The sequence below is a fragment of the Equus przewalskii genome, chromosome 7 (genome assembly GCF_037783145.1).
Source record: "Equus przewalskii isolate Varuska chromosome 7, EquPr2, whole genome shotgun sequence".
Classification (NCBI taxonomy): domain Eukaryota; kingdom Metazoa; phylum Chordata; class Mammalia; order Perissodactyla; family Equidae; genus Equus; species Equus przewalskii.
The window spans coordinates 81,939,202-81,951,486 of record NC_091837.1 but is presented as its reverse complement, the minus strand read 5'-3'; the positions used below and the strand labels follow the sequence as shown (position 1 = coordinate 81,951,486).

At 38.7% G+C, this 12,285-nt stretch overlaps 1 long non-coding RNA gene across 1 annotated transcript in view; it reads left to right on the top strand.

The window, feature by feature from the left end:
- Positions 1-12,285, top strand: part of LOC103553010 (uncharacterized) — a 92,304-nt gene that overhangs the window by 71,986 nt on the left and 8,033 nt on the right. The window contains exons 7-8 of the long non-coding RNA XR_011542084.1: positions 10,039-10,185; positions 11,369-11,666. This is a non-coding gene — a long non-coding RNA (uncharacterized lncRNA). The remainder of the gene's footprint in view (positions 1-10,038; positions 10,186-11,368; positions 11,667-12,285) is intronic.

Below are 12,285 nucleotides of genomic sequence, written 5' to 3'. Positions count from 1 at the left end.
TATGTACAAATATTTGCTCCCAATCTGTGACTTGCTTTTTTGTTTTCTTAACAGCTTCTTTCAAAGAGCAAATGTTTTTAACTTTGATAATGTCCAATTATGTTTTTTTTTTCATTTACCATCTATTCACTTGGTATTCTAAGAAAACTTTGCCAACTCAGGTCATAAAAATTTTCTCCCATATTTTCTCCTAGAAGTTTTAACTTTTACATTAAAGTTTATGCTCTACCTCAAGTTAAACAAAGTGTGGTATATCTGTACAATGGAATACAACTTAGCAATAAAAAGGAACAAATCACTGACACACACAACTTTAGATGACTCTCACAATTGTTAGGCTGAGTAAAAGAGGCCAGGCACAAGAGAGTAGATGCTTTGTCATTCCATTTATAAAAATTTCTAGAAAATGCAAACTCTTCTACAGTGACAGAAAGCAGATTAGAGAGTGTCTGAGAAAGAGGATGGAGGCAGGGTGAATTGCAAAAGGAAATGAGGAAACTTCAGACAGAAATATTTGGTATCTTGATTGTCCTGGTGTGTCACAAATGTCGAGCTGATCAAATGGTTCATTTTAAATAGGTGTGGTTTATTATACATAACATCTGTCAATAAAGTTGAAAAAAATATACATTTGAGATCAAAAACATATGGACTTTTGCTCAAGCTAGTTGGTGCAGAATTAAGATCCTATGCTCACACCATGCCAACCCCAGCATCTGTTTGACTCCTTGTACCACCGTAAGACTCTATAACTTACTGGTAGCTGACACAGGCTCTTGACGTTTTACATGCAACCTCTGTCCTCTAGGGGTCAGGCTTGTTCCAGAAAAATAAGTCAGGAAGCTTGTAAACACACTGGCTCCCCTTCACTCTGGAAAGTAGCCTTAAGAAGTGTTGGAGGAAATCTGTGTGTGTGTGTATTTAATTTGCATCAAATCAAAAACTAGTATGGTTTAGTAGAAGAGCCCCTCTGCTCCCTAAGAAAGCATTCCCCTACAGTGAGGCTGCGACAGTTAACATTTGAGGGGAAGAGAACATTTTAGACAAGTCTAAAAGGGATCCTAAATCAGGAACTACTGGTTCCATGAAGATTTTTAAGCCAGAAGCACTTTGGAAAAAACAGGCATACCTAGCTATTCAGGTTACTTCCTGCCATAAGTGAATGTGGGAACAATTTAATAAAGAACAATCATTTATTGAGGGTCTATATGTGCCTGGGACTTTACTAGGTACCTTATATATACTATCATATTAAGTGCTTTCACTAGAGAGGAAGCAGAGGGGCAGATTAAGTCTCCAAATTCCCATGGCAATGGGGCTTGGCTTCAAGTCTTGGTCTTGTTGCTGCAAAATGTCATCAATTACCACTGCAAGATATTACATTTTTATTTCAACAACGCTTCTCAGACCTTAATCCAAAGGTATAATTTATTAATATATGCAATTTTCAGCCATGTGTGAAGTTCTTGGCCAGAGAGTTTTTAACAGCTGCTCATATCACACTCAAGGACAGATAGTGTCATTGGACATGCTGTTTAATCACTTCACAGAGGGTACTGATGACAAGTTGTTTGAATTTGTGGATGACAAGAATCTAAGGGGAAGAATTTGGATAATACATTCAGGATGTACTCAATCCAAAAATATAAACTTTAACAGGGATGGATTTTTTTAAAGCTTTGCAGAGCTTTGCAAGAGTGGTGTAGAGGGAGGATTCAAGCTTCTGGAAATGGGGCAATATTCTTGAGTCTGTGACTCTCACACCGTATAGGAGACTGCTGGCCTAGACCAGAAAGGAGGTTACCCCTGGCTCCCATTCAAGCTATTTGGAGGAAGCAGAGAAAGGGGTAATTTAAAGAATAAATTCTCTATGATTCCTTGTTAAAGAGATTAGCACACCCAGGACAAGTGATAAAATTTGGAACCAACTGAGGCCGCTGATATCATCCAGATCAACATCGAGGGCTTGTCTATCAAGAAGCACATCTTGGGATCCTGGAATGCTGGCTTCTTAGTTCCACATGGAGTCAGGCAGATGCTAAATTGCTGATTCATTTTGGAAATTGGCTAGGACTACAAGAATATAAAAACAACATGCATATTCCATATAACTTAGGATTGTAATGCTCGGGGAATCTGGTCATATTGTCTGATTCTTCCCAGGTCACGCTACAGGTAGTTTTTTCTAGTCCAGAAGATCACCTTCCTGGGTCAGCCAAGTCTCCAAAACCCTGATTCCTGAGTTGAAGGCCTTGCTCTCAATGATCTTGATCTCTTTATTCTTTTTTTTAAAATCCCAAAACTTGGTAGTACTTCCATTCTTTCTTCTCTGAGGCAAAGATAATATTGTAGTTGACTAAAAATTTAGGAACAAAGGCCAAAAATATAATTCCACTGATTTGCCATAAAGCTGGCCTGATATATGGTTTGGGGGACAACACTTATATCCCAAGCTACCTAGGAAATGTCCACTTAAAAGACTGAAATTCAAATTTAGGAGTTTATATAGCAAAGACTAATTAATTAAACCTATAATAGTCCATCACCTCTGGAACTCATTACACACTCTCATTAAGACTGGACTAAGAGAACGTGTTTTATTATATTGATGCTCAGAGCTGATATTCAGCTGGTCTGTACAGTACAGTAGACTCATAGTAATAGTCTTGCAATACTTCCATACCAAGAAATTTCTAACACACCAATTTCCCCAATCCCCCCTTCTCCTGCCCCTATCCCTCCCTTGGGAATTCCGGGTCACTCAGTGATCCTATAACTTTACCATGTGTGACAGCAGGGGCCCTCTGGGATCCTGCTCCAATTCCACATCTGGAGTCAGTCTTATGGGTTGATGCACTGGCAAAAGTAATTAAACAATATAATTAAGTAATTTGAATATCACCTCTCTTCACCTCTTTTTTTTTCATTCAATCATTTATTTTAAACTCTTTATAGATACTATTACTTTGTCTACTATCTTCAAATCAGAATTGAGCATGGCAAGTCACCACAAATCTAAGATAAGCTATTTTAAACATTTTCATGCCACAATACACAAGATAGTTCATATGCTCAACACACACTGAGGGATTGTGGTGTAGATAAAATAGGCTGTGGGTTATGCCCAAGTGCAGTTCGGTAGCTGTTACTCTGCTACCGTTTCCTCTTATACACATTGAGGCCTCCAGGGAGATAGGACCCGTAGTTGAGAAGTGCTGATCAGAATTGTATCAGCTGCCTGCCTGTTTACTCCTAAGTGTGCCATCAAACTACAAAGATTGTCATATTTAAGTAGGTCCCTCTTCTATTCAAATACCTCCTCGTTATCCTGGAACAAAACAACACGTAATACTCCACATTGTATTATGGCATCGAAGGCCCTTCACAAATTATCCAGCCAGCCTTCATCCCACAGCACTCCACACAATTTCAGATGCGGTCAAGTTGGACCAACCTCTCAGATGTGCCCTGAACTTTCACATCTTTGAGTCTTCCTTTAGAGAGTTTCCTTGGCCCGTGGCCTGGCGTGGACTTTCTCATCGGCCATCTGCCTGTGCAAATGCCACTTGACCTTCAAAATTTAGTTCAGTCCCAGTGCTTCTAAGAAACCCACCCTTCTTTCTATCCTTAGGTACTATCCCTCCACCTCCCAACCCTAGATTCACTCTCTCCCTAATCACATCTCTGTGATGGCACTTATTTCATTCTGTAGCACATTGCAACGCCTCTCTCCAATGAACCATTAATCCTTGGAAACAGATTGTCTTTACTCATCTGCATACCCTCCTTGTGCCTCGTGGAGTGCTTTCCACGTGGGTATTTCTTAGTAAACATTGCTTGAACTAAAAAGAGAGTATTTTGTTATTTGCTCTTGTTATTCAAATAAGATATCTGGAGAGTTCAAAACTCCTATTTACTTCTTTTGGTTAAGGTTAGTGGTTTGAGGCTTTCTGAGAAATGATGCCATTCAGTTCTAGAAATAAGAAAATATGCAACTTTGTGAGTTCCTCTTGAATTTGTCCTTTACAACATGACCTACTTACATTTCTCAAAGTTCTGTCTCTTCCCAGAATGTCGGAATGACCATAATAAAGTACAATAAAAATATAATGAAGTGATATGCTTTCAAACCAATGAAATTTTCACATATCCCCTTTGGGGATTAGCCAAACTGATACTCATTGGAAAGGTAATCAGTGATAGACCAAATTTAAGGTGTAGCAGAAAACAGCCCTACCTAGCTTACTTGACTGTCTTGGCTATATGTTCAGGATATATTCATATTCTCTAGTTGCTTTTATTTTAATATTATTCTATCTGAAAACTGCATAGCAAAAGATCAAACTCTACAATAGTAAATTCCACAGTCCTGGGCAACTTGGTAAACACCACTAAATGGAGCAAAGTGAAAAATCCTGGTAATGATTTAGTTTTTAATCAGAAAGTTAGATATTTATATTTATAAAGTATTTGTGATAGGGGTTTTCCTCTACTGCATGTCTAAGTGGAGCAGTGGTTCTCAGCCAGGGTTGATTTTGCCCCCCAGGGGGCGTTAGCAATTTCTGGAGACATTTTTGACGGTCACAACTTAGGAGGTAGTGGTGCTATTAGTATCTAGTGGGTAGAGGCAATGGATGCTGCTGAGTATCATTCAGTGTATAGGAAAGTCCACCACCACAACACAGAATTACCTGGCACAAATATCACCAGAACTGAGGTTGAGAAAACCTGATGTAGAGCAGGCATCCCCTTCATGAATAATCATTTGAAAACTACAGAGGCAACAAAGAAAACACTAGGGGTCAGTAAAAGCTCATGAAATGTCACTGCCTAAGTCATCTTCAACCTGTTCAATGAGTTTCACATTGATTCTAAAACTTTTTTTGGCATGTATTGTAGGGAGCGAGTAACTATATTGATGTTTGGGGGAACTAAATCTTTGCTCTGTGGGAGAAGAGATCTATAAATAAAAAATGGGACGAGGTGAGAAAGAACCCTGCATATTAATATTCTATCTCTGCCCACTGAAAAGGCTTAGAAATAAAGACATCTATTAAGCAAGGAGCACTCCTGACACCCAAATCTTCTTTTCTAAATACCATTCTCTACTAAAAGGAACTAGAGGTTCTCAAAGAACTGGCTGAATCAAGGGGTGGGAAAGAGAAAGGATAGATGAACCTTTGTTGTTTTGTTGGGCCAGAGAGTAAGGAAGTGCTCAAAGCATGATGAGGGCATGTCAAAAGGTCATGCGATCTGGCTTGAGGGGGCTTCCAATGGCCAGATTTGGGGCCATTTGTGAATGATAAAGGATAACAAAAGACTGGATATAATACCTTGAATTAATAAAAAAGGTACAAATTAATCAGAGAGAGGATATTATTTATAGAAGAATGCTAGCTAATAAACATAGAAGGAAGGACAGAATTTTAAAATATGGTTTTATGATTTTTAATCCCAAATGGAGTTGTTGCTTCCAACAAAGATCATCAACAGATGTTAAAACCACTAGATGAAATGTTACTGGGGAAGGTACAGTCACTGTCTAGAAGTGTCACCCCATGGCCTACTTATTAATAACAAAAGGAAAATGTCTGCTTACAGTAGACAGATCTGTCAGTCACCTGCACGGGGTGGTCAAACTTAGCTTGACAAGAGTGGACAACCTAACATCACATGCTGTCAATGTCATCCACGGAGGAAGACACATCATCCATGTAGTAATCTTGCCAAAATGTTTAACCTGAATCTACCACAAAGACACGATTAAAAAAATCCAAGATGTGGGAATTTATACAAGACCACTGCTCTGAACCTTTCAAAAAACACTAAACAAAACAAATCAGTGATAGATCCAGATTAAAGAGATTAATGAGACATACAACAAAATACAACATGAAAACCTTTGTTGCATCCTGGATCTCCTTCCCCACAAAAAATTATTATAGATAACACTTTTAGGGCAATTGAGAAAATTTAATTATCATATATGATACATTTGGTTAAAGCTAATTTTCTCAAGTGTAATAATGGTATTGTGGTGTGAAGAAAAATGTCCTTATTCTTAGGCATAGTAAAGGATTTGAGGAAATGTGTCATGGTGTCTGTAACTTACATTCAAATTGTTCAGGCAATGTATAGATACATAGAGAAATAATACAGAGACAGCGCCATAATAGACAGATGATAAATATAAAGCATGTGTAACAAAATGTTAACATTGGTGAATCTGGATGAAGAGTGTGCAGATGTTCATTGTATAGTTTTGAAACTTTTCAAAATAAAAAAATAGGGGGAAGATTTTGCACTAGTCAATAGCAGTTGAAAAATAATGAAGACACTTTTCACCTTCCATCACTACCATTACTAGTAATGGTAAGTTTTTTTCTGCAGCTCCACATACTTTCGAAGGACTCTGGTGTATATACAAATGCATCTTTAACAAAAAGGATGGTGCCTTGGGCTCCTTTCTGCTAGAAATGAATGGCTTTAAGTTTTCAAATATAAAATGAGATGTTCAAAGCCCTGACCCTTAAACGACAGTCAAATGCTCTGTCGGAGAATCGCAGCTTTCCCTGTCGTGTTCGTCGGTGGTCCTTAGTTTGTCAGTGATGGGTCTGCAGGAACTTACCCAAAGGAAGGAGGGAATCTTCCAGCAAGCTCCAGGAGGCGCCACCTGCAGCAGCTGAGTCAGGGTTTGTGCTCATGTCAAGCTAGCTTTGACTCAGAGGGCATTCAAATGAGCTGACCGACACAATCAATTATTTCCTGTTACAGCTCCTTGGCACACGAAGGAAGCAATTTTGTGGTAATATCCACATCTGCACAAGGCAGAATTCTAATGTTCACCTGAATTAAGGCTCAATTTCTAATTCACTTATTTTCCTCAGAGAGACCTTCTTTGAAAATTCACTGGGGGAAGATTTCCTCTCTGGTTTCTCTCCTAAAACACTACATTTGTCCTTCATAGTGTTCATCAAAATGGATAAGCGTATATACACTCTTGTGTTTGCTTTTTAAAGTGTTTCTAAGTTCCATGAGGACAGGTGCTGGGTCTAATTTGTTCTCACTGTACGTCCGGTACCCAGCCTCTGCCTGACACTCAACACGTACACATAAGCAGCTGTTGACACAATGATGGGTGACGTTGGTTAAATTGCCCCCAGGTGTACCCAAAGGAGAAGGCGCTGTGTTTGAAGAAGGCATGGATTCAGTGCAGAGAGGCCTCCCGAACCCCCAGGTGTGGGAGCCACATTCAGGCACCTTTAGTCACTGGAAGCAGGTGAAACTGCTGGAATTTGGGGATAGACTCCAAAAGATGAAGAACTGAAAATAAAATTTCATATACTTTTATTCAATATTTAAATCTGCATTTCTCCCCCTGCCCCCATCCCACCCCACTCCCAGAAATCACTACAGTCTGTGTTTGTTAACTGCTCCTCAGTCGGGCCTTCACAGAAACTACAACTGCAAACTGGGGCAGAAAAACAGGCAGGCTTTTAAAAATTCTCAGAAAGCAAAACAGCAAACAAACCTTTCTAAATGCATGAATAAAGCTCTATTAATGTTAAGCTTTTTTCTGCAGAAACATATATATTTTTTTTTTTCCTGAGGAAGATTGGTCCTGAGCTAACATCTGTTGCTAATCCTCCTCTTTTTGTTTCAGGAAGATTATTGCTGAACTAACATCTGTGCCAGTCTTCCCCTATTTTGTACCTGGGACCCTGCCACAGCATGGTTTGATGAGCAGTGTGTAGGTCCATGCTCAGAATCTGAACCAGCGAATCCTAGGCCACCAAAGTGGAGTACATGAACTTAACCACTATGCCACCAGGCCAGCCCCAGAAATATATATTTTTTTAACATATAATATACCACTTCATAAACAAGTAGCAAAATATTAATAGAAGAACTTGAAGTAGTCAATTGGATTTAACTTCACTGCTGTTTAGTAATGGACATGATATGAAATTTTTAGTATATATATAAAGTAGTCATATACGTACATATATGTGTATATATAATGCATATAATATATATAGGAATATATAGACATACATATATCCATGTATATTAAATTTTTTCTAGATTGTATGATGGAATAAAAATAGGTGATGTTTCACAAAGATTATCGTAATGTTCAGGTGCTCTGCCACCTAGATGGGCTTGAGAACCTGTAATGCAAATGTATATCCATATACGTATGAGGACTTCTTAGCTTGGGATGCGTGGACAATTTAAAGAGGTCAGGGAAATTGTGTAAAACGTTTTGTGTGAATGTGCATGTCCTCATGTTTTATGGTGAAAGGTTGATAGTTTTCAGCAGATTCTAAAAGGAGTCCATGATTGTAAGAAGTCCACTAAGATAGCAGACATCCCACTAATGTAAGGCTGCACGTAATTATGCTCAGTGTGTGTTCGTCAGTTTGAGCACTCTGCTTCATGAGTGTGTGGCATTCAATATTTAATTCATGGAAACTCTTGGAACAAAACATATTGCCATTCATTAAAATTAAATCATTGTGTTTTTTTGCTACCACTAAACAATAAAAATTTTGAATTTTATCCTGTATTCACTTGATGTATTTCCATCCACCATCCCACAGATGGGTGTTTTCTAATGATTGGTAACTCTGAAGAATCCTCAGGCTCAAGTTCACTGTAGAATTCCTCCAGGAGGGCATTTTGGGGGTCCAAGGGCTCTGCCTGTTCATTCTTTAGCCTAAGACCATAAAACACTGTTCCACCACATGCCCAGCTGCGTGAGCAGTGCGGGATAGGTTGCGGAGAGACCAAAGACCCGGAGTCGGCGAACAAGACATACGGGTTTACTGGGAGTTACTCATAGGGAGGTCCAGTGGCAGCCGGCTGGACAGCAGCATGCACCTGCAAATGCGGGTGGCGAGGGTGTTTCTTACATAGGCAGGGGACACAAAGGCTATATACTTGCCAAGGGCCTGTCCTTGGAATGACCAGCGTTCCCAGGAACAGTAACTCACATGGAGGGGCTCTGTGTCCCTTTAAGACGTGATGTTCTTGAAGTGAGGTAAGGTAGGATTCAGGCTGGCCAGGCCCTGGATTCTTACACATCCCAGCAACCGGATGTCCTGCCCAGAAGGGAGCAAGGAGGACACATGGTTGCAGTGGGCTTGGGGGCTTTTGCTGAGCAAGCAAGGCCCAGGCCCTACAGACACAAACACAATGCACACACACATACAACTTGCTACATTTCTGTATCTTGCATTTTCCAGTATGAAATAGAGAAAACTCATAGTTTTTTTATTCAATGGAATTGCTGTGATGAACAGAGAGACAGTAATTTAACAGTATGAAGAATTTTCGTTTTATTTTTACACATGAAAATGAAAGTATGTGCACGTTCTGGCGCAAGATGCCTTTCAAACCCTCCCAATTCCGTATGCATGTGGGATGCGGGGCCCGATTCCTGACAAGGTACTTACCCAGAAGCACTTTTCTCTCATTCTTACTGAGAGGCTGTGACAATACTTTACTACAGTGACATCCACTCTTTGTTCAGTGTTGTCATTCATTTTTCTTAATATTCCCTAATCTTGTCTGATTCTAGAGTGTGTGAATGGGTGGCTGTGCCCCCTTCATGACAGATATTTGAAAGGTGTGATTAAAAATAGGACAATATTTAGGGCCTGATTAAATTATGTACTTGAAAATCCTCTCTCCCATCCCACTCCCTATATTTTCCAAGAATAGCATACAAACTGGAACTTAAATGAATTTTTACCTTGAGAAAGGATGTGGCCACAGCTGCAGTGGAACTGCTCATCAGGATTACAAGGGAATAAACTGCCTTAAGCATAGCCTTGATGGAAAAAGGCTTTGAGAAAAATATTTTTACTGGGTTTTCCCCATTGCTTATTCTTGTTTATATACCTGAGTAGTCCCACCTAATTCCTAAATAGCTTGGCAAAATATATGACAATAATAATAAAATACAATCCACATTATATACATATTAAATAATTTTTTAAAAATATTTTATTTTTCCTTTTTTTCCCCCCAAAGCTTCCCAGTACACAGGTGTGTATTTTTAGTTGTGGGTCCTTCTAATTGTAGCATGTGGGACGCTGCCTCAGCATGGCCTGATGAGTGGTGCCATGTCCACGTCCAGGATTCGAACCGGCGAAACCCTGGGCCGGTGAAGCAGAGCAGGTGAACTTAACCACTCAGCCATGGGGCGGCCCCTTGAATAATAATTTTCGTAACAAATTATAACACTATATAGTAATATAACAAGACTGAGTATATGGATTCTTATTTACAGATTCTACTAAAACTTGATGCAAAAAAGAGCTATGCAAAAAATAAACTCTCAAATATCTCTAAAATCAGTATGCTAAAGGAGATATTAATATGGTTTCAAACATCTTTCCTCACTTTACTAACTAGTACTTTAGTAACTCACAGAGTTATAATGGAGAAAAGAACATTATAACTTAAAGTTCTCTGGTCTGTTTGGAAATCAAACTTGTATGCCTGGGTTGCTTCTTTAGAATGGTGAGAGAGGGAGAGAGTACACCACAGGTCATGAAAAGGAAGATGTGAGGTCATGGCAGGAAGCTGATTTCAACTCCTCTGTGGAGCGGCATACATTCAAGGCATTTGCCTCCTTTCAACCTTATGATTTCTTCAATGTTTTTTCATAGATCAAAAGCCCTACTCAAGTTTAGAAACACCGGTGCTGTCTTTGACCTAAGCAAATCATGACCCAGACAAAATTATTAATTAAAAGTGGGAGTAAATTAGTACCCTTCCTCTTATTGTTGTTTTACTCATTATTATTGTCTTTGCTTACTCTTACAGTTTTATTGCCTCTATTAAAATTGCTCCTCAGTACGGTGCTAGAGTGTGTGGCACGGGTTGTTAAAATTCAGTAGAAAAGTCACAGGGGTGGAGAGATGGTTCTTTTCTAGAAAATTCTGTTTCAATTGGGCAATGTGAGATTCCATAAGTTACAGTCCATAGCTTTTATGGTTCTCTGTTTTAGAAACTAATTCCTAAGTAGAATACTTGCTTCCTGAGAGTACTTTAGAAAACATTTAAATTTTATGTCTCAGACAATATTATTCTCCATATAGAAATACATAGAATTACTCTCATAAAATTAATTACAAGTGTTTACTCCGATCCTTTGGCCATCGAGCTGTCTTGGTCTAAGACGTGCCAGGTGAAGCTTATTTTGAGTGTTCGACTTAATGATTTATTCATTATTTTGGCAGATTTCCCCGCCTCATTCCTTGTTCTCAATTTTTTAGTGTAAAGATCAAGGAGATTAAATCATAAGATGTATTTCAACTTTTATCTTTCATCATATGCCAAATTTTTCTTAAAACAGAGACACAACGATTCAGCATGTATCTGCTCGAACAGAGTTGTACGTAGAACAGCCCTCAGGCCTTCCACCCTGGAATGACAGCTGTGCGAGGCAACTGCAGTTTCCTGTTGCAATGGAGTCTCCGTGTTGCTGTGCTGAAGGTGGAGAAATCTTTGGGTGGTGCCACGTTCCCTGTGGATGCTCCAACAACACGTGCTGGCTGACCGACTGATTGACTAACTTCGTTAATACTCTCATTGATTCATGTATAGATGCAAGTATAGTTATACAATAAGAGAGTGAGTAAACTATATACAAGGTGAGACATGTAAAGATGTGAGTTCTGATGAATAGAAATGAAATATTTTTATCAAGTACGAAATAAGGAATTTCTCTGAACCTATTATTCATGCTATTGTACAACTCCATGGTCACTTTTGCCTGCTTGTGTATAATTCCACACACATTCTAGACTCTTTGAAACACATTTTCTTTATTAGGAGTAAAGGCCTTTTTTCTTTAATCTATACTATCTACCAGAAACCACTCTTAGTTTAAGAAAAAAAGAATTTATCTTGAAAAATCAGGGTTTGTTAGGGGTAATTCTAAATTATATTTAGATTTCCAAGTTTTCTTTCTTTTTTTTTAATGGTTGAGTTTTGGGTGTATTAATTTCCCTTTTACACAGATAGTCTCTTTCTCTCACACTCTCTGGGGAGCTATTTTTCTTCTATTTTATTTTGACTTGTCCTCATTAGGTAGGTGGAATTAAAGAATTCTATTTATAATTTCAGTCTGTGGATGTTAAGAAATGTAGCACACTCATGGGTGGTGGTTAGTCTATGTGATTTTGGCACGTCCTATATGCAGCATTCTTATCTGTCTATACCTGTTTTCAGAAAATGAAATTGCAATCTAATTTTGATTTCATTGTTTCC